The sequence below is a fragment of the Amyelois transitella genome, chromosome 10, assembly GCF_032362555.1.
Source record: "Amyelois transitella isolate CPQ chromosome 10, ilAmyTran1.1, whole genome shotgun sequence".
In the NCBI taxonomy this organism is placed as follows: Eukaryota; Metazoa; Arthropoda; class Insecta; order Lepidoptera; family Pyralidae; genus Amyelois; species Amyelois transitella.
The window spans coordinates 4333658-4354657 of NC_083513.1; the positions used below are offsets into that span (position 1 = coordinate 4333658).

Below are 21000 nucleotides of genomic sequence, written 5' to 3' on the forward strand. Positions count from 1 at the left end.
CTAAGTAATGTCAGGCCCTATCCAGGTGAACTGGAGTCATTACTCTTGTGGTAATCCTAATACACCCTGATTTATAAGGGACCCGCAGACGGACCGCCAAATTTAGGCGGTTTATAAAAAATGGCCTCCGTTTCTTGAGTTATAAATAATGGTAGAAATCCCCGCTGTAACTAAATGGGTTTTGTAACTATGGCGCAGTCTATGTCGTGTTTCGAAGAAGTGTTATCTACAGTATCTGGCCGGCTTCGGACAAGTGACCGATGACCGAGAAACAAGTTTAAGACAGTCGTAATCTTGACTTTTTATGGTTTAAAACTTAGAATAAGTGAGTCATTCGGTGTCGCAGCAAATGACGAAGTTATTGTGATCATTTACTACAAACGAATTATCGTAATAAGCCAAACAGCCGAACGTGGCCCTTTAGTCTATTCAAGACTGTTGGCTCTACCTACCCAGCAAGGGATATAGACGGGATTGTATGTATCTATGTATCAATAATAGTAAAATTTGTTACTTTAAACGTAGATGCTTCTGTCGGATTCACATTCACCAATACCTAACCGGTAAAATTGAAAACTAAGTACCTAATTATCTAACTGCTATAATGTCATACATTATATGTTCAAATATTTGGGTATAGCACAAACCTATACCTATGTAATAAAAGAGTACATACATACATATGGTCACGTCTATATCCCTTGTGGGATAGACAGAGCCAACAGTCTTGAAAAGACTGATAAAAAAACTAATAAAAAGAGTACCTATATATCCAAACGTTATGCGAGTAGGAGTTTTTCTTAAAAAGTGCAATTACATAACATAAAAAATATTTTTTTGGATAAACTTTTTCCAGACTTTTAATTCTTCTTGCTAATAAACTTTTCCTACAATACCTATCAATCTGGCGAAATAAAAATTCTCTTTCCAAGCTGCTCACAAAACTTCTTTGAATAAATAACTAATAAAATACGTCAAAATAAGCCAGTGGATGCTTAGCGAATGCATATAAAGCCGAGTATTCGTCGAGATTCGAACCCCACATCCCGCGGCGGCCTTGCATGCTCACTTCCTGTTTGGCACGACACCATGGCTACTTTTGTGCCGGCAGATACGAGTATACCTACGTCTTTAGAATAATGTATTCGTACGATAATATGCTTAAAAGTATGCAGGGATCGTGGCAAGTGGAAATACTTTGTTTCTGCCTACTCTTTCTCGAAAGAGGTATGATTTCATTTATCCAATTAATAATAAACTGTAATAGCGAATGAACTCTTAAACTTTTCGAAAACAGAGTGCAGTTTAAGCAACAAGTAATATTATTTTCTAGAAATTATAATAATGGATAATTGAAATATAATTTTGAACTCAAAAGTCAACTCTTGAGAATTTCTTGGCGGTTTCGAATTGCGTATTAAATCGACGTCTTCCAGCACAGTAACTGAACTCAGGTAAATTAAAATAAAAGCAGTTTATACAGTAACAGAATTTTATTTAATGCAGATCCATTTCGCACTATAGCCGACATTGTACAAAAAATTATAATATCGCTTCTCATTCGTATATGAAATAGGTAGACGGGTAATATAACATTACACAACTTTTCACACAATTACAATCATGAAACACAAACATTTAAATCATTTTCTACACTAAAATCCCTCGTTCATTAAGTATTCTTCATTTATTACTATTTAATATTAATTATGTTACATTACAATAAATTGGGCCTACCTAGTAATTACGTATGACAAATGCTTTGTTTAAGGGACAAATTTTAACGCATTATATTCCTGAGCACGATTCCAATTAAATAAATAAACATTTCAACTGTTTCGTGTTTCTATAAATCTACCGTATCTCATTTTTAGTCAAAAACAGTGGCTGTAAACAAGTATTCAAATTTAGAATAAAAAATTACACGGAAAAATTGATTAAAATTCTGTTAAGCATCTATGAAAAAAGCTAGTCATATAAATAATGTGTATTATGTACAATATATAACAAAATTTGATAAGAAAACTTAGTCATAGATTCTTTCGCTAAAACAGGCGATTAAAAATTAAGCGGCACGTAATAATAAAAAGGAACTTTGAGAGGTATATTTTGATAAGACGAAAAATGTGTTACATACATATATTTAATACAAAACAATTTGGCACTTTGAAGGTAAAAAAACAAATTAAGTGAAAGAATCTTGGCCAAATTTTGCTCATCTTTATATTAATGAAGACATTTACGTATATGTTTATAGGAATCCAAAAATATTACCGCTAATGTATCTTATCATAAATTACAATATTACTTAAATTATTTAGCTATTCGTATACTGGGCACAACTAGTTTTGATTCATGTCATTTTAACGTGACTATAGATAAACTATTTGTCTAAGAATAAGTTAAGCTATCGACTAATAAATGGAATATTCTTCATACTAAAGCCTTTGTATTACGTATTTAGGACCGTTGGCATGTCACATATTAAATTTTATGTAAATTCCCTAAAAATATAATTATTTATGCGAATTTTATTTATACTGAACATGTCGAGATACTATCTTTATTCATATTTTAATGGTTATAAATCAATTTTAATGTCGAAAGACAAATTCACGGATGCCGATCTTAAATTTATTAAATAGTCTTGATACATACATCATATTTTTACGTGTAACATGCCAACAAATGTTTTGTAAGTCTGTAGTAGGTACAGGTATCACTAGTTAATGTATTACGAACGTATACAGACGTTGTACATCAGATTTCTGTTACAAATACATTTACACTAATCTTAATATTTACATTAGGTATTTTAACACGTTCAATGCAATCTTCAAGGTGAACCTTGACTTTTACCAAACCATTTGTATATCAAATATACGCTACAAATAAATACTAACATGTTCATGGCAAATAAAAGTAATCTTTTCATAATTTATACTTAAAATTATAAATCCTTATTGAGCATTTTAAAGTTACACCAACAATGAACGTGTTAATAAATAAGCATGTACGAATTCACTTTGCCCCACTATCTTTAGAATTAATATCAAAATATACAAAATAATGTATTGTCGATTGCAGACTTGGAATAGTCATGAGTAAGTGCTTGAAAAGGAGCCATATGCAAAGAAAACTAAAGCGCGTACACATGAGTGAGTAACTACAAAGAGCTGCAAACCTCGCCGCGGATTCGGCTCGGGTTTTGGCAGATAAAGTGCGATTTCGAGTGAGCGATAGTGGGGCGCGATTCGCACGATAAATAAAAACACAATTCCATTTGAAGCTCGGTGCTGCGGCGCGCGGCCGCGTCCCGTGTACCTCAGCAGGCGTTCAAGATTTATACAGGGAGATGCGGAACAATATATCACGGCACAGAACGCGGGAACCCGACCTATTCCTAGTGAACAGCCACCGAACCGATGCGATAGCAGATCAGACAGATAGTCGAGCACGATAACTGCTCGCGCTCAAGCTCACAAGCGCGTATCACTCTCATCACAGACTAATCAATATCGATCCTATTTACGGTACCTATTCATAAGACCTATAAATAAGCGGACACCAAACCGCGATTTTTCACCCGAGCTTCACATAATTTATAGTCGACGATGATATCGAGACTGGTTCTTTTATTTGTGAAATAGTGATACGCGGAGTGTGCTCGGTAAGCGTTACTAACGGGAAATTTTGACCATAAATCACTGGCAGTCGATTGCCTAAGCGGTCGTGTGGGCGGACAAAAATATATTTGATAGTCGAATTTGATATCTTGATCTCGCGACATAGAAAATTATTCGAGGCATGCTAAGGCGGGGCGCACTAAGTGACGTCAAGACTTGATAATTCTCGCCTAACACCTACCAATCGACAGATTACACGACGGCCACCTGAAACAAAAGGAAAAGCGAAATTAATGAAACTGCCAATCAAAAAAGGAAATCAAAATGTTAGCGTGTTTGGACAAATTGCCAAATTGATAATTTTAGCTACAATGCAACGAAACAGTTATAAATCAATCGTGCATAGTTATGTTAATCTTAGCACTGCGATATTGCGACGAATACGTTATTGTAAACACGGGTAGTCTTAAAATGCAAATAATGGCCCATGGGCATGTTTAAACAAACTCAGAATTATAAGAGAAGCTTTATTTATTACTTGCTCTCACGGAAAGAAGTTTTTTGGTTAAAGTTAACTTGTAGTGTAATACGTATTTGATAAAAGGCTGTATCTCTGGCTGCGAAGCTGGCTCTGAAATTAAGATGTAACATGATGCGAGAACGAGCAAGAGCGACTAGATTTATTGCTATACCACTTTGCATATGCTGATTTACAAAGACGATGGGGTTTGTAGCAAGCGGTTCCTAGTGTGACAATGACAAATCTAGTGTGCCAACTTTTTTATGTTGTAAATGTGATGAATTGGTGCATATATTTTTATTTAATAGGTAATCTTTTTAAAAATTTCATTATTAGATTATGATATTTTGTTAAATACAAAATAGTGATGCACAACAGAAACAGGACAACATAAATAAAACTTCTTACGAAAAATATGTGAAATTAAATATAGAAACATTTCATCATTAACTTTATTTATTATGACATAGATATAAGAATTACATAGAAATTTTTTTTACTACTTTTTTGCTCGATATCATTATTTTGTTGATGCTGCCTTCTTTTGTAGCTGTATCGTATGCTTTACTCAGCAAAAAAAATTAATTATTGTATTTTAGGAATAATAAAATAAATGTTAAAATGCTTAATCTGAAAAAGTTGCATAGATCTTACATTAAGAAGTATCCGTATTTTATTCTCTCTCTGATGAATATTTTATTTTCTATCTACTTTTAATACTACTTTATCTTTTGGTAGAAAGGTAAAGTCAAAATATCCATAAATTTGTATATGAATTTTGTATATTTATTTTGTTTATGAATATCCAAATGTAGATGGCGAAACTTATTCTGAAAGATGTATTAATATCTCTATACATTTTTTATCAAAGCTGACGCAGGGTATACGCTAGGCGCAAGCGGACCAAAGTCGGCAGAAAAGAATATAACAAAATTGCTACAACGCTTCGCTACGTCTTGTTGTTAGTTTCAGTTATTATATTATTGTACAATGAAGTTACATCGATGCAGTTTTGGTTAAAGTTTTATTTCGTAACCAAAACAAGATTTCTTGTAAGGTTTTTATATAGGTTTAGTTTATCTCTGTTCGTAACGTGAATTCAATCACTTATTCTTACAATTCTCAACTGTTAGCTTCAGTTGCCGGTGTCCTTTTAGGAAATCGTACTCGTGATGCTGAGAAAACGTTTCCAAATTTCCTGCGGATTACTTATTTACACTTTTGCTGCACATTATAGTAGTCTTTTACGACAACTTAAAACATGTGGCTCTTTGAACAAAATATATTTTTTATAAAAACTAGACGGAAAACGGCTACTAACTTGCTACCAAAATTAGTTTTTTCCGACAAAACGAATGAACTTTAGGTAGGCAGTGGTACAAAAAGGCCGCCGTGGTAATAAACAAGAAGGACGCCAACCGAATAATTGATACGATTATGTGTTACAACTACAGATGAAGAAGACCGGTTCGGGAGTGGAAAAATTTCGGTTAAGTTTTCCGTTTAAGTGGAATTTGTATGGCACTTTTTTTTCTATTTATTTATTTTATCTATCTACGATAAAATAATATACGATAAAATCTATTTCATTGAAAATTAATGTGTATAGTGTTTAAAATGAACGAAATTTACCCTTAACAATGCTTAGTTCTCGTATGAGTCCTTGTGTTTAGAATAATAAAAAATATTTTACTCTTTAAATTCTTTTCTAATTTGGATGGACGTCTAAATTTAAATACAGCCAAGCTCAACATAAATAAAGGGAAAACACCCATGAATCTCATAGAAAATTAAACGACCTCTATACTCTTCATATGTCAAAGAGAACATGATAACCATCAAAACGCAGGTCAACGCTCTAACATCCTGAATTCCTTTCTATTTCAGATGGCCGTACACATACAGGCAAGAACAATGGAAGAAGGGCGGCGGGCGCTCCGTCAAGTGCGAGTGGCAATAAATCGCGCAGGACGCGCAATTTGTTGAATTACAACATGCGCCAACCAGCACCCGGCCGACGCGAAATTAGCTCCCACAGAGATAAATTGACGGCGGCCCGCTAAATAAATTATTTGGGAAAACCGAGAAAAAACTGCGTCTTCCCTTGATAAGGGTTGCCGGTGGAAATAATGAATATCGACCGAGTTGCGTAACTTTTTGCTGCATGGACTTATAAGTTATGAGCGTCTTTGAATTATAGGTTTTGCAAGCATTGCTATTTATTGTCTTCCACGTAACCTACCATGTGAGATCGAGTAGGTATGGTTAACATGAATTTCTTAAATTATTTTTAGAAAGACGACTATCAATGTAGATGCAGTTTTTAGTCGTAATTAAACTACACAATATGATAGGAAAAAAGTCCCGTCCAATGATTGGTGGACGTTCGACGTCCAACTTCAGAAAAGAAGTTAAAAGAAACTGAAAGACAGGTCAAAATAGAAAATATATAGCCTCTCCCCTTATTTAAGTTTATTTCTAGATCTAGTCAACTAAAATTAATCCATTCCATTGTAGCAAGAAAGCACTTAGAAATTTAAGTATAGGTACACACGTTTTTGAGAAGATCTTCTCTACTCTAAGAGGCCTGCAGCGTACCTACTTGTAGACAATAGGTAGTAATTCTATAATGGCGACAGGTTTAAGCCTGCGTAATACAAAACCTATTTGCATATAAAATTTGTACTTTAAATGTAACACATTAGCGCAAGTAATAAAACCCCCATGCCAATACTGTAGGATCTAAGACAATTTGCCTGGCACCCTTCGTAAGCCCACCTATGCATCTTTCTTATTGCCGGCTAAATCTGGAATATACAACGAAGATTAATCCCGCTGAAAGAAAGGGTGCTGCAACCCTTTTAAAGGAAGCAAGAAAAATTGCTTTGATTCACTTGCATTTTGTATGGTTGGGCGGTGTGAGATTTTACTGCATTTATGTTTTACTATCGGCAATGGAACTGTTAAGTCTTGTATAAAAAATATCAAAACGTTATCATAACGAAATTTGGTTAAAATTATGTAAAATATTGTTTATTTTGTTGGATAGTCTTTGTTATTTTTTGATATATACGTCACCTGTGTAACCCTGTGTTGTGTGGTCCCCGGCACCAATACAAAAAAGAATAGGACCACTCCATCTCTTTCCCATGGATGTCGTAAAAGCCCACTAAGGGGTAGGCTTATAAACTTGAGATTCTTCTTTTAGGCGATGGGCTAGCAACCTGTCACTATTTGAATATCAATTTTATCTTAAAGCCAAATAGCTGAACATGGCCTATCAGTCTTTACAAGACTGTAGGCTCTGTCTACCCCGCAAGGGATATAGACGTGATTATATGTATGTATGTGTAACCCTTACGGGTACAAAGCAGACAGACAGATCCAATAACTTTAGAAAAACACTAAGGGAAATAAAGAGGTCCTATTCTTAAAGTGTTGAACCACACGGTGAGAAATTATTCGACGGCGGCGTTTTTATATCGAGAAATAGTAGCCGAATAACGGTCTCCACGTGATAATTGGCAGTTTAATGATATCAAACCAGATTTGAGTGGGCCGATGATGAAGTGAATGTTTGATGATTACCGTTTTAATGGCTGATTGACTCGGCTTGAATTGTGATTAGTGACAACTCCAAAGAAAATCGATGTTTACCTTTAAATTTTTATATTATTAAATCACAGGCATTTTACATCTTATTTATATCTGCATTAATAAAGATGTTTTTTCTGAAACAATTCTCTGAAACGCAGATTGAGGTAAAACACACTCAAATTATGATAAAAAAGGTACTCATTTCGTAAGTTCCAACGATTTACGTCACTGGCAAATTATATTTTCTTCATTTTCTAATTTTAACAAAAAGATTCGTGAGGACTATAAGGCTACATTTTAATATATTATTAACAAACTTGCAAAATAATAACGCAACAATTTCATCACATCAAGCCGAAACCGAACGTCTTGCTTCGCGCACATTTCGAAAGAATCCATTTTTAAAAAGCGGAGTCCCCCTGCCATTCGTCAGACCCACCCCACCTGGCCGCCATTACCCCCGACTATTGTATCACGGTAATCGACGATTGTGTAATTGCCACTTCACTTTCATTTTTACAGGTTTTTAATTAGGTTTTAAAATTGAGCAGTTATTCTGTGCTCCAATGAGGTAAGTTTTAACAGTTTTTTGAAAAGGAGGTTATTCTGTTTCGTACTTTTGATACGTCCTTATTAAATTTAATTTCTGTTTTTTTTTTATTTATTATTATTTCCTTTGAGATATCCCATTTTTATAGATAGACCGACGCTTTTGAATATAAATTGTAATGCATGTAGGTATATATGTATGTATACATATAGTCACGTCTATATCAATTGCGCGGTAGATAAAACCAACCGTCTGAAAAGAGTGATGGACCACATTCAGCTATTTGGCTTGATGATAGAATTGAGATTCAAATAGGCAACTAGCCCATCGTCTAAAAGAAGAATCCCAAGTTTATAATCTTACCCTTTAGTCACCTTTTATGACATCCAAGGGAAAGAGATATGGTTGTCATGATTCTTGTTTCATATCATATTTCTTATACTTAGGAGTTTAATAACATCCTTTTTATAATTTCTTGTCCGAAAAAGCCCAGTTAAATATAAAATTATTGTGAACAACTTACTTGTATTGCAATTGTGGAAGTATTTCTATAATTACAGCTCTCAAATCACTCATGATTTTTGTTATAACCAAAATGGCGCTAGTAAAGTAGCCACAATAACACACAATAGATCAGAGACGCGCCCCAGAAATGTATGCTAATATCCTAATAATATTAGCGTTAGTAAGCAAGCGATATTAATATTAAAGGGTAGCTATATAAAAGGTCTTTTTCCATCGCCACGCTCCCCCGCGCCCGTATATCAGGATTTGGACGGGCGAAGCTAAAATTTTGGACGACTTAAGCTGGGCGTAAATTTTACAAAACATGACGCGATGGAAAAAATACCACCTAAAAATTGCTTTTAACGGTCAGTTCTAAGGTACTAAAGTTACATTACACGTAATCTGTAATAATTGAATGTTGATATGACTGAGGATTTTTCGTTGTATGTTATAGTAACTACATACATATAAATATTATATACTTATCCAATGATAAAAGTAACTTAACAAATCGTTGCAGAGTATTCAGAAAATTTATAATCATTGCTTGAAAGCTAGGTAATTAAATTTATTAATGTACTGATAACATTATAATAAGATACACAAAAACTTCAACTAACTTCAAATGTTAACAACAGCATGAGAAAAAACTGACTTCTGAATACCACACAACATGCGCAGGCGGCTTTCTTTTACCAGTATCTAGCTGTTCGACTTAATTACACCCATTTATACATGACTTATGACCTGTTGACACTTGAAAGGCAAGTAAAAAAGTCCACATATCTGTCATGTGAAAGATTACGCGTATCCAAGCGCCATGTAGACACAGAGTCAGCACCACTTTCTTCATGTAGCGCGCGCAGACAAAACTTCAATTAAATAAAATCAAAAAGATGCTGTTATTATGGATATATTGATGTGTATTTTATTTTATTTTAGATTCCACAGTAAGTGTTATTTAATCATGAGCATTAACAACCATTAAAATTAACATCACTAACGATTCTTACAACTTTGAACATCAATACAATACAATGTTAAAAACTTTTTGCAAATAAATTTAATTTATTCTTTGTTCATTTAATGAAAAAGACAGGATTATCATTACATATAAACATAAAAAATCACGCACATTAAAAACAAACCACATGCGTGCTCTATAAATAAATGGCCACTCAAACTAACACGGCCATGCTGTCGTTTCTCGCTATTTCAAACTTTCACACCGCACAGATTAATTTATTTTTAGAGCGGACTAATGCGATGGACGGATCTCTCTTTTTTCGTAGTAGGTATTCCTGTAACGATTTGTTACATGCCACCATTAGGAGAGGCATGCGAGCGACGTAGCATGGCGTCTATTTTAAGAGCTCGATAGTTAGATTACGTGTGTTTTGCTCTTAAACACTGTTTGTGCACGTTTGCATGTTCTCTGTATCTGAAACACCTACAGGACAGCTTGTTTATTTGCGCTTAGTTACCCCGAGGAAGATATTTTTTTTCTCTTTTTAAACGACGGCAATAATTGTAAAACTGCAAACGAGTTAAGTCCCGACCAGGCGTTTAATCTGATTACTTTTACTACTAACGCATTAGAATGTGTGTGACACACACATATTAACGTCTTACTCGTCTTACACGGGAGATCATTTCAAAATAAAAAAATCAGCTGTATTTGGAATTTTTTACTACACTTCTTAAATTCAAAACTTTATGTTCAGGCCGCAAAGAATAAATGATAGATAAGAAAATCAGAAGTGTGTGTGGTATTCAAACTTTCGGAATTCTTTAAAATTAAGTTAATTAGATAAGAATATGATAAGACGCTAGTCCATTCAAATGAGATTAACTGTAACTCGAGTTATCAAACTGCATCTGAATTAATGATAGATTAATATAATGAAGTACACAGTACAGATAAGCACATAAATATTTAATTAAAGCGCAGACAAAAATGTGGGGAGAAATAGTCGACTGCCAAATATTGAAACTGGAAAAACTATTTAATCTGAAAACTTTAGTAGGTTGGTTTACTGGCATAAATCTGGGATGTCGCCGCGTCGATGCCAAGGAAATAAGATGAGATCGAGTTGGCAACATTGTGTGCTTCGTATGCATAATCTGTCAATGCTATTACTACGGATGTATAGGAAATGCAGAAATTACAATAAACGTAGTGCAATTAATTGATTTATCTAACTTATCACAAGTATGTATGTCTGATTCATTTTAGCTGCCTTTATCTTTCAGAAATGGCAGTAAATAAAAAAATATTAAAGTAAAAATACACATTAAGATAATTAAGTAGATTAATTGAAACTGGTTATATAATTATGCTTTCTTGCTTATTTTAAACAATGGGCTTAAAAGTTATAAAATTTTTTTAGATAATTTTGATTCCTAAAAAGAGTCACTAGAATGCGATACACGTGGAGTAAAAAAATAATTATGATTGGCATCTGAAGACATAACATTCATCCACAATAGTAAAATATGATTTTAAAAAGAACTAGCTACTTAGTATCATAAGAAAGTTCTTCAATAATCTCAACTCGTCAAGTCCTCTTTATTTTTGCTAGTCTTGAGAATAGGCATCTATTTTGCCAGCACAATTCTTCACCTGAGAACTGCAGACACGAAAACAATTTTCCCCACAAAAGGTTACCCGGTGAGCACCTGTTTATGATAGCCAATCACGACATATCACGATAAACTATTTTTCACTCGTACTATAGACACATAGAACGTAGTATGTGAGTTGTTATTTATTTACCTTTGTGATAAGAAAATGTATTTATATTTTTTGTAAGATATACATCTATCATCTTAATATTTAGGTATAATCTTTTAACATTTTCTTTAGGCGTGGTAAGATATGTGTGATTGTGTTCTTGGCAGAACATAGCCTGAACTAAGAGCCTACTCTAACATTACAATCATCTTTATTCATCAAATTAATTGATTTACTTTATCTTTTTATATTAATATTTTTAAATCATATACAGAGTAACGATCAATCTGCATCAGATACTTGTTACTGACATCACGCATATCATATATCACATTTGCCTTAGGTTATAGTTACGTAACTTTGGATAACGTCACAACTCACCTAAAATATTTAACCCAATTTCGGTATTACGTTTCAGGTATCAAGGTTGTAAATGCATTGGTGTCACTCGAGTATTAAAACGAAATTACAAGGAAGGTGGTAAGAGAAGAGTCGCCAGCCACACACGACGAATTACGAGCGAACCCGGGACGCGGGTTGAGTTATGTGACCGCGATATTTTATATTTATGAAATATGCTTTATTCTTGGTAAAAACTGGTTTTAGTTCTGAGGATAAGTGGTTTTATAGCCATCTCGAAGAATGGTTGGCAATCCGTCTTGTAACTCCTGTTTGTTTATTAGCTAGGATATTGTGATCATTTGTCATTTTGGATCAATTTGGAAACTATAACTGTGTTGATAAATAGCTATGTTGTCAATTATTACTTGAAACGAGTAGAGCACAATTAAATAGTTACTTGATGTAACAGTTACAGAAAACTAAGAGAAGAAACCTGCACTTGTGGTCCAAGTCTTATGGACGCAGCAGTCACTTGACTCCTAAATCCTCCATACTCTTGGATCAAAAGAGTAGGCGTCGCCAGGAAAAACGCCAAGCTGATACTTTTATTCCATGTGTTATTTACACATGGAATAAAAGTATCATGCATAATATAACAGTATTACTAGGTGTGAAATATCGCTAGCACAGAAAGGCGCCGCGCCGCGATTTGTCAAAAGGAAAAACAAACAGCTCAGAAATAGTTCGAGTTGACAAGTTTATAGCGTTGCTGCGTCTCCGTTACAAAATTATACGGACTAAGGAATTTTATTCAGCGCGGCTTTTCCGGCCGCCTGATTTACGCATTTGTGTTATACGTAGCGCTTGAAGGGTTGAATTGATTAATAGACTAATGCTATCTTTATAAATGTTAGTCTGGTAATTTTAATTAGGTGCTAATTTATTGAACATTATGACAAAAAAATAAACTTCGTGAGAAAATAACGTAGGTATTCTGAGTTAGGAAACAACAATATAGGTACTTAAGCAAAGCAATATTTCAAAGATATTCTTACTTATTAATTTAGACGTCCCGGCAATATCGGCTTCTCACTAGAGTATGAAATTACTTAGATAGTAAGTACTTAATATTTACAATACTTATAAGAATTGCACTCACTCATTTCATGTTGATTGTTTTTGGAAAATGATTTGGAAAAGTAAACGTTACTTCGAGACTCGCAAAACTGATTTTTGATGCAATTTCTTCATCGAAATTTATATGATAGCAAACAATATGAGAAAAATATAAGGTATCCTAACCTAATACAAAATTGTTGATATTCTAGGAGGGTGGTATCGCACGGCGATAAATATTAAAAAAGCCAGTACATCACAGTCCGAACACGTAACTAGTTTCTGCGGATATTTGTCTAAGCAGACACAGTTGGCAAGAGGGATGCGAAAAGCAGGCGACAGTATTGCGATTAATTTTTTTTTTTGTAGAAGAAGGTGGTATAGGGGCAATGCCCTACCTAACCTTTTTTTAATAGAAATATAGTTTAAAAATAGTCAGTAGTTAATAAATATTCTAATTATAAGATACATATTTTCGAAGTTTGAATTGTGATCTGTTACAGAATCATGAGATGTATTAGTGTGTATTTAGAAATGTGTACTTTTTTAATAAAAATAACGATATGCAAGCATATTCTTAGTAGTTCCTCAAAACACATCTCGCCCAACCATCAGTTATACCTAAGAGTTTATCCTATGATGTAACAAAGCTCTTTTGCAAAATCTTTATCACATATGTCTTGGATTCGTATGTTCGTGGACACCGAATCCAAAAGCGTATTCGGCGTATTGTTTTGTTCAGAAATACCTTGATGTCATTCTCTATTAGAAAAGAGTCGCAAGTCTCCGGCGGCCCTAACCGGGGGTCGTTGAAGTTGCGTCGCGAGTAAGAGCGCAACAAGAATAATACAAAATGTTTTTCATTTTCTTTATGTCACCCCCGACAGTCGTAAAGGCATTAAGCGTGACCAAACTTTTGTTTGATACCGACGTTATAAGCATGAACATACCGACAAGCGTCTTAAAATTTTACCTTAAATGTCTAGATAACTGGAAGCTGAACTATGGTCTAAAAGTGAGTTTCTGGGGAGGAGCCCGGGGTGCGACTTTGACCAAGATCCGGGGAATTGTGAGTCTGGTTTTTACATGAAGTGACTCCCAGTCCCATCTGACTTCTGCAACCTTTGCAGGGGAACCTAGCCCGTATGGTCAGCATGGTTATAAGGATATTCAATTCATTTATTATGTCTAAATAGGTAGATATACCTACCGAAGCTCCTGATTATGAATAATTTAGTGCTACAATCAATTCGTTACTCGTTTGCACTATTTAAACAATATTTCCTCTAAATCAACTTAGATATAGGTTATGGATGTTTTTCTACATATAATTTTGTTTAGCAACTTGCCAATGGATGCTTCATAATAATGTAAAATTGGGTTTGATAAAATTAGATGATCTGACCAGTCGGCAACCAAATTCAAGTGGTAGTAAGTTACGCTGTCATTCTGTATGCAAAAGCCCTAACAAAAATCTCTTCTCCTGTCTACCCCAAGCATTATAGCAGAAAAGAACCCAATATTGTTACATTCTCTCTACTAAACGATAAAATTGAAACCAAAGACTTGACAGAAAAGATGTTCCCCGCAATGATTCGGGAATCGGGAACTTTCCTAACATATGTATGGGGATGTTTTCAGTTCGGTCACGATCTTCTAGGGAGGGGGACGTAATGACATGTTTACAATCTAGATGGGAACTCCTGGTAATAGACGCAGTTACACTGTTATACTGGTTATAATTTTCAATACATCAATTTCTAGAAATAAATAGTTTGCTCCCATAGACATTTCATTTCAAGAACTTATGTGGATGTTTCCCTTTGAGCTCTGTTCCAAATGTCACAAATGCGGTCCAACATTTTTTTTGAGTTTATTTTTCTTTGAACAAAAGTTCAAGCCTTTCTGGTTAATACTATGGATAATGAAATAATTTGCCAGTCCTAACAAAATATCCGAGTAATTACTTTATCAGTGTCGCCGGAAGATAACTCGAAATATGGCGGTGTGTGCCGTCCCGAGAAACGACAGGACTGCCTCGGTACAAATTCCAAGTACTGTTGTTGATTCAAATTATATTTTAAGAAATATGGACATTATCCTGTTAAGTCTGTGGTAAATAGTTACAAAATAGTAGGTATGTCGATATAGTTTCGACAGAGTTTGAAGTATAATAACTATGATTCCACCAAGTCACTACACACATACGTACTATTGAATTGACACATTTACTTTTTATAGACTAATCCCTATATTTTTCTGTTCATGTAACACAAATGTAGTAACTGAGTAACTATCTATGTAATTCAGTTAGGTAGGTAAGTAAACATTAGGTATTTATACCTTATACCAAACCTTATACCTATATATTTTCAGGTAGCCTAAACATCTTTTTAAGTTATATTGAATTTCCTTTTGAATAAAACGATTGGAAGAAAAATTAAGATCCTTTTTGCTGGAAATGTACCTACTACTAGAACGTAACTAAGTGCAATTATCCTATTAAAAAGCAATATATGGATAATAAAATGTAATACTTACCCTTTATTAACCTTTCAAGTCATACTGTTTAAAGAAACATAAATGATGCTTCAAAAACAAAATTTACAGCTGACAGAAAGAACGCAATTTAAACTATAATTCAAAAAGGTTTATTTTAGATAACAGAGCTAATCACCACATTTTATAGCAAAAGTAGAGAAATCACGTACGAAAACAACACTAACCACTGGCCACTATAAGCGACAAATTAACAACGTCAATTACTTACTACTACCGGCACTTTGTTATCGCGGCAATGAACTAGCGAGGCGACCCGACCCTACCTGTAGCTCGCCTTCTAATAGCCTGGTAATATACTCATTGTACAATAAAAAACAAACGACAATTGCGCTAACGGTATTCCTTTTTTGAAATGGAACGAAAACTATTGATACAGAACAATAGCGCTCTATTTTTGTTTCTTTTTTTAAATTTGCCGCAGTTCGGTAAAAAGGTTTCATTCGAAAAATAACTAACAAAAAAGCAATTTGAAAATCTAAAAAAAGTGTTCTTTATTCTTTTTTTTATGGAGAAAGCATGATGCTGTGACGAAGGAGTATCGTTCTAGGAAGTCGCCGACGGGATGGGGATGTGCCAAAAAGAGATAAAGTAGTTTTATTGATCTATACGGACGTTCGGGCCGCGCGAGTGTGAGTTGAATGAAACGAAGATAACTTGCCGCCCCAAGTTTGCCTGTCCTTATCCCACTAGGCGATTTTGGGTATCTCCATCCTGTTCGGGCCACGTGACCTAAGCAGGGTGTAACTCACCCTACAGCGGCCATAACTTACTCATAGCGATAGGCGGTACGGTCTCGCAAAACATGTCTGCTTATTTATTTTTATTTTATTTTTTCTTTTAATATAAAAAAAATGGAACCTTAAAATTTAGTTTGGATTATGACTTGCTCAAAAGGACTTTTAGGTTTTATGACATTGCTACATGTTACTTATAAGATGCCTGTAAATTATACACATAAAAATAATTTAAAAGTTAAACTACCTATTAAATAGGTATATCATATCGTAAAATTGAAAAACATGTCAGTAAATATAAGTTATATAATTAATTTCCTTATTTTCTTTAAAAATATCAAATCAGGATATAATGTAAAAAAAATATAGAATAGTATAGAATATTATTTCTTTGAAGACTACCTATCTATGTTTTACACAGTATCTACATTCGCCTTTAACAAATTAATTTCTCAACAAACACCTTAAAGAAGGAACCTGAATATACTCTTCTCAAGGTACCTTTATCACAACAAAACAAAACATTAATATCATAACCATACTGAGAAATAACTTTTTATTTGGCGCTGTTCATCCCAAATGTTCAAGCCGTAAATTATGGCGCTCCTTACTCCATCTTTCTCTGTCTTGCCATGTTTTGTCTCTTTCTACCACATTTTATTAACTGGCTAGGTCAATTCACTGGGGTCCTATATCTAGTTTGTTGTTTGTCAAAAATATAATTGGAAATCTGTTGTCGCAATAAAAATTAGATTTAGGTATGGCAGTGCAGAAGTAACAGACTGCGGTTTTAAAAATTTCTAATAAAAATTTATTTAAAGAATTTAATTTAACTTGAAGATATAAATTATGCAAATATTTAACAACCTTGTAATATTTGTAGCCGGACCTAAAATTCGACGCCAAATTAATTTTCAGAAGGTAGTTATGTATGTAAAAGCCTTAGTTGATAAGCCCTACATACATACATATAGTTACGTCTATATCCCTTGCGGAGTAGACAGAGCCAACAGTCTTAAAAAGACTGAAGGCCAAGTTCAGCTGTATGGATTAATGATGGAATTGAGATTCAAATAGTGACAGATTTGATGGGCCCTACTAGAAGCAAAAGCAACAAAATATCTACTTAATCAGTAAAAAAAACAGGGTTTCAAAAGTTTATAATGATAGGCCTACTACTTAACTCAGTATACATACTTAGAATAAAGTCAAAAAGAAATAACAGAATCGATAAAAAAAAACCTCAAAAATTCATGAACTTATAGGATAAAAATCTTCTGACAGCTCAAACAGGTTAAGAACCTAAATCACTACTTAAAAGTGAAGCGGTTAATAAAAATCATTCGTTTACAATAATTAACTTAAGCGGCACTTAACAATCAGTAGTGAGGTGTTCAACAGATCGTAAACGTCGACGTTTACGACCACGATTGTCGTAAAGCAGCCGTAAAACAAATAATTATCCTGATAACTTTAAAGCTTTACGCCTCACGCCCACTTGAGTATGACAATGTGAACAAGGTTTTTTTGCATGTGTGACCCCATTTTTTTCGCTGTATGTAAAATCTGATTCTAAATGGATATCTTGCCATCATCGTTTTGTCGTTAACTTTTGAGGAAATTTGCGCCCGTCGAAACCTTCAAAAAAAAAAATTACTCCTGTAGATATTGTCAAAATTGTGTCTTTGCCAAATATCAAAATCGGTTCAGTATTTAATCCCGTAAACTCGGTCTTTCGAAATAAAAATATCCTTTACTTGTATATAGGTATAGTCGTTAATATGACATAGAAGTTATAGTTCTAACTTTGATTGCTTTAATAATTAATTTTTCGGATATAAGTACTGAAGCTATCATGAAAATTCTTTCGCCATTAAATGAACCTTAAATGTAATGTAAGTAACGTAACATTGTCTCCGGGTGTTAAAGACTATGCATGTACTAACGGACAAAGTCATGGGGTTTCGCTAGTATATTATAAAACTAATTTTAAACTGGTTTGAGTTTTCAGAGAATAGCGCCATCTGTCGTCGAGTAGCCGAAATCAATCGATAGAGCAATTTGAACATAAAGAGCCACTAGTAAAACAACTATGTAATTATTGATGAATTGGCTAATATTAATTATTTTAAAAAATAACAAAAGTTTAAAAAATAACAATTTTGTTGTAACTAATTATTATTTTTGTAGATAGATCGCTAAACGAACAATGCAATCAATGTGCAAGATTAGGTGATATGTGAAACTTTAATGAAAACTCTCTGACACTAACTTGAACAAAGCTTTATAGCCTCATAAAGAATCACTTGCAGTAATAAAGTGATTTATCCCATAAAATAACAGCTGATCGCTACGATTAAGCACAATACGAACAAACTCATAATTTTACAGCCAATTTACAAACAATAAAAGTCATCCTCTTGTCTTGCGCGCCCATTCGCCCTCCGATATCTCCATATTTGATAGCCGAAGTCGTAACTCCTAACTTTTATGTCCCAATAAAACCATAACCGCCTTTGAAGTTGGCGCAGTTTATTTAGTTTCATGACGGCTGTCAATAGATGGCGTTTAAGGCACAAATCGCTATGTGATATGTAGCGCCATCTGTGAGTGAATTGTCGAAGCTTTTTATGAGCCATTTCAGGTCGTCACGTCGTAAAGTAGATGTTTTATGGCTTCGGATGATGCCGCTAGTGTATCAATGCGGGGAATGAAAATAACTTGCTTTCGTTTTAGAGCACAGGTTAAAGAGGCTTGGGTTGAAAACGTTTTATATATGTTATCATAGACAATAGGTATTTAGTTTCACCGATTATAATCACAGTCATGAAATTGGCTCCAGTCCTGTACTACAAATTAATTAGGTAGTAGGTATCAACTTACTTGCACCTTTTCAATGGGAAGGTAAGTACGACCTACTACAACACCTACGCAAGGTACTTTGGTAGGTATTATGAAAAATATAAAATTTGTCTATAAAATATAGGCAAATTTTATAACTATTTAGGAAGTATTTTGGTATGAAACCTGAACTTACTTCTTATTATTTTGCTAATACTTATGTTAATTACTTATTTATCAAAAATTCCGTGCTTAAATATATTTGCCTGAATACATTATTTCAATGTATTCAGGCAAATATATTTATCTATACATCAACATAGTTGATGTAATTTCATGTCTACACAAAACATAAAAACATTTGTGATGAAACATGAAAGCATATTTTTAAACCAAAATCCCTTCAGAAGTGTATTGTCGTGTTATATGAAGTGCCAGGCAATATACGAACTGTAAATTGCGTCATAAACATTCAGACCGAAGGCCGGCTTCCGTCGATCCCGCTAGTACCAAAATACTCCGTAATTCAACAGTGGCGCTATAAGCTGTCACGAGTATTAGGTATAGCGACATCTGCCGGCATATGATCGAACTTTTTTATTAGGCCTACTCAAACTGATATCTGAATGTATTTTTTGTGTAAGATTGACATGTAGGTAATACGTGTATTTTTTATTGTTTTTCATTTGTGTACTACACTGTTTTATAAGTGTGTTACATTGCTTTTTTATTTTGATGGGAATAACATGCTTATCACATTTGAACAACAGATGGCGCCAGTGCGTTTCATTGTCTATTTTATATGTAATTGTTATAATATAAAGGTTTTGTCACTGTTAAGAATCTACCACTCTTAAGCCGCATTTAGATTTTTTGTTGCAGTTAAAGTAAACTTTAAGGATTTATTCCTCAGTTTATCGTTTTGTCACCAAGAAGGGAAAGGCAGAGCGATATATTTTAACTCTGCCTAAAGCCAGATGGTAAGTGCCTGCCTACCTAGTACCTAAAATCTCAAAAAAATTAAGGTAATTCATTAAAAAATCTAAATGTCATAAGATATGTACATAATTTCTCATATAAATATAACAACAAGTAAGTATACTTACTAATTATGAGATGATATACTATATTTAACTTAATTGTGATCGAGTTTCAAGTACCTACAACAAGGCGAGATTACGCCCCAAAATTTTCCGCAATCCATATAATTAAGTTCGCAAACCACTCTAATCCGGCCGAACCCAAAACTGCCATAAATTGTATGTAAAAAGTTACCCGATATCTGGGGTAATTATAAAAGCGGGCTGAGTGACAAATCCTCGAATAAAACAACAAGGAAATAATTCCGGACATAAATCGCCCTCTCAGTGTGAATAGAATAGCAATTATTTGGTTGTGTTGGTACTCTTCTAGGTGCTGTACCAATGTAGGAAAACTCGAATGAAAATCACAACTCGGTTTCATGGAAAACTTAAGGTTTAATAACTAGATAACTACCTCTTTCTTGGGCAGTATTTTATTGTCGTATTATTATTATTTTCTGGGTTAAGTTTGTTCAAGAGAAAAGCTATAGTATTTTTAAAGTCATTCTCTGGCAGTCTGTCTGTCATAATTTGAAGTAAGGACCAGAAAAGATCATTAACTGGAGGGCTTAGCCTTTTCCTACTCAATTCTTTGGTCAATCAATTGGATTTCCTTTAAGTGATTAAGCTACATCGCTCCCAATCGATACCTATTAGGATTCCTTCTCATGGTCAACTTTCCCAGTTTTAAATTTATATTGTAAATGAATCTTTTTAGTGAAACATGTATCTTACTATTCTATTCTATATCTAAGTATTTAAAGATTCATATAAGACTGCAACCTTATG

General features: G+C 33.9%; 1 protein-coding gene across 1 annotated transcript in view; it reads right to left on the reverse strand.

The window, feature by feature from the left end:
- Window positions 1-1530: 1530 nt before the first annotated feature.
- The window catches only part of LOC106137617 (homeotic protein ultrabithorax), a 127385-nt gene continuing 107915 nt past the window's right edge, over window positions 1531-21000 (reverse strand). Inside the window, exon 3 of the mRNA XM_060946195.1 lies at window positions 1531-3893. The gene's annotated coding sequence lies outside the window, so the exon portion shown is untranslated. The remainder of the gene's footprint in view (window positions 3894-21000) is intronic.